This window comes from Corapipo altera, unplaced genomic scaffold (genome assembly GCF_003945725.1).
Source record: "Corapipo altera isolate COAL_440 unplaced genomic scaffold, ASM394572v1 61411, whole genome shotgun sequence".
Classification (NCBI taxonomy): domain Eukaryota; kingdom Metazoa; phylum Chordata; class Aves; order Passeriformes; family Pipridae; genus Corapipo; species Corapipo altera.
In genome coordinates, this window is record NW_020884875.1 from 30,501,781 (window position 1) to 30,507,627 (window position 5,847).

Sequence of the window (5,847 nt, forward strand, 5' to 3'; positions counted from 1 at the left end):
TTAATCTTAAATTAGCAGGGAAGTCATTAAAAAATGAGCTTGCTCTTAATTTATATTTTTCGTTCTCTTTTTACCATTCAAAAGTAAGTATTTTCTTACATATAACTTCAGCTGTTCATAAGCTATTACTCGGTATTGATAATGGTAATAATGAAAAGACTTGACTTTAATACAACTTTTATAAAGAATTGGAAGATTTCTCCAGTATGTACTAGGCTTTTATTTGTATACTGAGGATTTAACGCATTTACTTCTGAATTCATGTTTTTTGTGCACGTGAAAACTGAATTTTGTGCTGTTCTGCATACAGACACCTGGTTCCTTGTCCAGATCACATTTCTAAAATTTCACGTGTATGTAAATAATACTCTATTTGATGTCATCCATCCTTTCTAACTCACATCAAGAGCTTTGAGAGTGATTAATTCTTGTTCAAGGCTAAAAAAATATGAAGTTTCTTCTGACATCTCTACTCACAGCTTGGCAGCCCTGGTCACAGTTCAGGTTTACCTCAGAACTAGCTCTTGCAAAACACAGAATACCAAACATAGCAGCAAGTTTAATGCTTGTCCTCATTATGCTTCATTCATGTGGAATATGGAAATAGAAGATATGATCAACAGTAATAGTGTATTCCTTAAATCCCCTTATTAATCCTATAGGTCTTGATCTGCACAAGCTTAAGGAGTTGCAGTCTGTGTGCGAAGTCCTTTACATTCCTGTAATGAGAAATAAGCAAAGAGGTCCTACAAAGATCCCATTTCACACACAAAGAAATGCAGGAAGCATTGCATATATTAAATTCTGATTAAAGATGTAAGCCTAATCCATTTTCTCCTAGAGGTAAGAAAGAGCCTTAATGAGTCTGTGTCTGCCTCTCCCAGAACAAGCAAGAAAAGTGATATGTGTTTATGTCTGCAAGAGGCATGAGATGGAGGAAAACAAGGCATAATTTGTCACTAAATGCAGCCATTTTACTGCAATATCAGCCTCTGTAATTAATGAAGCCTACTCACTTTAACTGTTCTTCCTGTAGTGTTTTCCAGCCTTATGGAAAAATACATTTAACAGCAAAGCCGGTCTTTTGCAGTACTTCTTTTAAGAAGAAATGGGATAGCACTTCTGAGAGAAAATGTATATTCAGATCTCAAAGCAAGACTACATTTTCTGTAAATAGTTTAATTAGTAAAATATTGCATTATCCCCTTTTTTTTAAACCATAATGTGTTTCTGTTCCATCATTCATTTCATTCTGGGAAAACACTCTTGAGCAAACAGCAACCTTCTTCTGAAGCTGTCGATGTGAAGGTGTCAGAGTGGAGTTTAAAAAAAACAAACTTGTGTGTTATCTCAGATGCACACTTTGCCCTGTGTTTAACCTCATCTGTGATGGCAGCTCTTCCACTTCATTTTTTGTTACCTACAGGTTCATTCTGGCCCACAGGACCTGACCAGATGGAAGCATCACTGAGCACATGCATGGAACACGCTGTGGTATTGATTTTAAAATCTTGTCTCAGGGCCAGGAATTTTACAACTGAAATCCTGAAAGAAAACCTTTCAAAGAAAAAAAACATTTGTAAGACTGTGCTTCTGAAGATCCATGTTTTTTCATGCCATAAGTGTGCCTGTGTGAACAAATAAAATCTACCAATGCACAAAAATTGTCCTTACCTTCACAATCATTGAGCCTGTATAAGTACTTAAATTAATACAGACCCTATGAAGCACTTAAAAAAGAAAGAAAAAAAATCATCTTTTCTTGGCAAAAAAGTCTTACCTAATCATGTTTAAAATAATGTCAGACTGTTATGACCACATGGAGAATATTAAAGAAAATATACACCTTGAATCTTTTTGTCCTTTCTATAAACTCCGAAGGGAACATTGTCATATATATATATGTAATTCCTTTGAATTCACATCCTCAATTATTCCAGACTAACTGGCAAAACTGATTGAAAAGCAGTCTGAAAGCTACCTAAAATATCCTTATGCAGAGGATGGTTAGTTTAGCATTTCACTAAATTCACACAGATGGAATTTAAGAGTAGTGCTGATCTGTATTGTTGTTTTTAAATTATTCTTGTGGTTGCTTTTCAGAAATATTCAAGAAAGACTATATTGCTGTTAAAATGTCTTAAGGATCTTAAATTGAGATTGGAAGCATTTGGAAACTATATAACTTGCAAACACATACTAGCTGTTGTGAAAGAAGTTTATCCACATGGATTTCTGAGAGGTGACAAGCAGAGATAATTTTGTTATTATATTGTCAAAGGAACAATATATATCATATTCTCCCCTATTTTCCTATTTCTGCTTTTCCTATTTGGGTTGGGTTTTTCACAATTATTAATCACTGTCTGCTTATCAGTATCTCCCCTTCAATAATAACTTTTGAGTCTTCACAGTTTTACAGATAATAGAGGTCTAACATGTTATTATATTTTTTAATATTTACAGAAATAGGAAGGAGATGAGAGGAGATGGACTGCAAATGCCTGAGCAGTGAAAAAAGCTGAAGCTCATGCACTGCTGGAAATCAGAGAAAAGGAGGCTTTATATTTGCACAACTCAAGAGTAAAACTTCAGCACCACTTTGCAACTGCTTAGACATGAAAATCAATCAGCTGCCCTTAGGAAGCAGGGTTCATTATACCCAACTCTCAGAGAACATTAATTCTCTCTATGTGGGATTTACTGGCTCCACCTCTACTAATGGATAAAACAGATCAAGTCTTTTTCTCTGTTCAAAATGGACAACCTGCACAGATCTCATTCATACAATTAAAATTTCTTCCCTCACAGGTTGTGCCTGAGCTCATATCATGTAATGGGACTACCTTGTGCTCAGGAACTTTTGGGAGTGTTGGATTTTTTGCATCAAAGCTGTATCAGGAACCATGTCAATGACTTAACAGAATATGGTAGCAGCTGTGCTGTGTCCTCGGCCTGTATACTGGTATTTAAATTATACCACTGTGTCATCCCAGCTTTAGTTATGTAAACATAATTCTCACCTATATCAGTTCTATCCCTTCTATATTAGAATAAAATTGATGTAAACATGTTGCCTCTATATCTGCAGTATTACAGGAGGGCTAAGTGAACCTAACCCTGGTGACTTACACTTTTAAGATTCTTTAAATCAAAGTTAGTAGCATCTTCCATCCTTACTGTTTTCTAGCACAGACAAAGCATTTCTGTTGTACCCTCTTCAGCTTTCTGTAAAATTTTCAATGTTGAAATCCCTTCTTCCAGTACTTTTTTCCCCCACGAATTATAGAATTGCTCTGATTACCCTCTTTCAAATGAAAACCAAATGACTTTATCTGAGTAAATTTAACTTCACCTTTTCCCTTTTTCCTCTTGTAGTTATAAAAACCCCTTGTGACACTTCTTACTTCAAACCTACCAGGAGCCTGCAATCACTACCCTGGAAAATCAGCAATTTTCCCTGATTTGGTAGGGAATTAACACTTTAATTTTTTTAATCTTGATTTGGAAAAATTAGTTATTTTTTTTGGTTTTTGAATTCCACAGTGTTCAAGAAGCTGAACTCAAGTGTTTTCACCAGCCTTTAGGTACCACATTGCTCTACAACATTTCCATGTCTGTGCTCAGTTATTCAGGTTTAAAGGCTTGCAGTTTTGGGTAAGACCCCAAAAAAAGCCTCTAAGCTGGTCATAAATTATTTCTCGCTATATAACACGGCATCCAACAGCTTCATGACTGCACACTGATGAATTCCCCAAATTCCAGCAATTACTGTTGTGGCAATGTCCTGAAGTTTCCAAAGGTGAACTTGCTTCCACTGTATGTCCAAGTCTGAAATTCATCTGTTCCAGGTTTGGAAGCCAGTCTGTGAGGAATCCCCTCTCACTGAAAGCAGAGGGAGTACTCTGGTGTTAAAAAGCTGTGATTTGAGTTAAATTAGATTTAAAATATGTTGTGAAGTGCTTGCAAATCTTTCACTGAAGTACAGTAGTTCTTTCACTAAAAACAGTGAGATGAGTAAAAGCAATTGGGGGCTTATTTTCTTGCATCCCTCAAATCTTGTGAAAGAAGTACCCCACTTCATGTCAGAGTGATATCAGCAAAGTTTCTGACACTTACAGTCTATTTCAAAGAGTAGATATATTTTGAAATGGGCCACAATATACATGTAATTTATGTATAGCTACAAACGATACAATGAGATTATATATATGATTAGTTGTGCAGCTGAATCTTTCTGCTGTGCCATGCTCAGATGATAAAGTAAGAGGGATTCAGATTACTTAAGCAGCAGCTTTTCTGAGCTACAAATACATGGTTCAGGAGTAATTGATTTTCTCTAGTAGGGTGCATGGATTATGTCCTAGTAGGAGAAAAGTAGTGTTAAACTGTCAGTTATGCTAAATATCAGTTTTCATGTCACAGTGGTTTTGGTCTTCTTGCTAAGATTATCTTCATCAATAAAGCTGGAATTTTGCTTTGATCTATGTTTATTAACCTTCTTTTCCTTCAGCTTTATTTAACTTCCCATACATCATAAATCCGAATTCAACCCTGTTTATTTATTCCCACACTTTATATAATGTTTTAGTGGTGCTTTTTTTATACAGCAGATGATTTTCTTTCTGTTAATTAATCATATCTCATATTATCATCTCCCTCACAGTATTTCACACTTTGTGCTCAATAGATAAAGTATATCACAAACTACATTATCAGTGCTCAGATAAACATGTCTATCTTTTGCTATCTATATTATTAACATTCCCATCTGCATTTCTGCACTTATAGTTGCAATTATGAATATATTTCCTGCTTTCATAATAGTATCTTCCTTGTTGATTTGATAGTAGTTTACTTCAACATGTTCAGATTACCCCAGAAGTTAGTTGTTTATGGTCTTTATCCAATTACTGTAAATTGTTAATATAGCATGCTATTTGTACACATACAGCTTCAGTGATCTCTAAACATTAGCACATAGTATGGTCTTTTTGTGCTTTAATATTTGTGTTTTTTTAATAATTTTCCTTTTACTTCAGTTTTTAATGTTAACAGATTTAATAGTTTAGTTTTACTGTTTTTTCTTTCAAAGAATCTAGGTGTGCCAAAGAATCATCTCATGCCCAAGCAAACATCTGATAGTTAAGGAGGGGGTCTTAATTTTTATTTTGTCTAGTAAATAATTAGAATTTTTTTTGCTTAATTCTTGACAGAAATTCTAGTGATCTTGAGATACTCAATGCAAAATACATTGGAGGATCTGTGGTTTTGCTACTGCTTGTCCTATCTGCTGTTTTAAGTTGGGAAAAGCATGAAAAGTATCATTCCTGCATTCAGAAGGAGAGAGAAGGTACCTGTTTCTCTTTGTTTCATGGGTTTTGTAAAAAAGCATCAATTTGCAAGCATTTAACTGGAGTAGTAATGTGTCATTTTTCATTGGGGTACATGTTGCTGATTGTTGAGCTTTTGCTCCCTCACTTTACGTGATAGTATGAAACAAAATCTAATGGTTGTCAAGGGGAAACAGCCTTTGGAATGCAAAGGTATCAAATTCAGGCTTCTAAGTGTATGTATTAATTGCTAAATTTGCTATATATTTCTTCCCTCAGATATTCCACTTACAAAAACCTTCCTCACACCACCAGCACTTCAAATGCAAGTTTTCCACTGTTGCTTAAAAAGCTAAAGGTCTGTCCTTCCTTTAGAAAGGTCATAGAGCTGCTGGAGTGAATCCAGAGGAGGCATCAAGGTAAAAGAGGGACAGAGCAGCTCTGCTGTGAGGAAAGGCTGAGAGAATTGGTATTTTTTAGCCTGGAGAAGAGAAGGCTCTGGGGTGACCCAATT

General features: G+C 35.3%; 1 long non-coding RNA gene across 1 annotated transcript; it reads left to right on the forward strand.

Moving 5' to 3' along the window:
- The first annotated feature begins 668 nt into the window (after nucleotides 1–668).
- LOC113943529 lies at nucleotides 669–4,511 on the forward strand. The gene is made up of 3 exons (XR_003526363.1): nucleotides 669–843; nucleotides 1,427–1,579; nucleotides 2,467–4,511. It is a non-coding gene; the product is annotated as an uncharacterized LOC113943529 (long non-coding RNA).
- The last annotated feature ends 1,336 nt before the right edge of the window (nucleotides 4,512–5,847 follow it).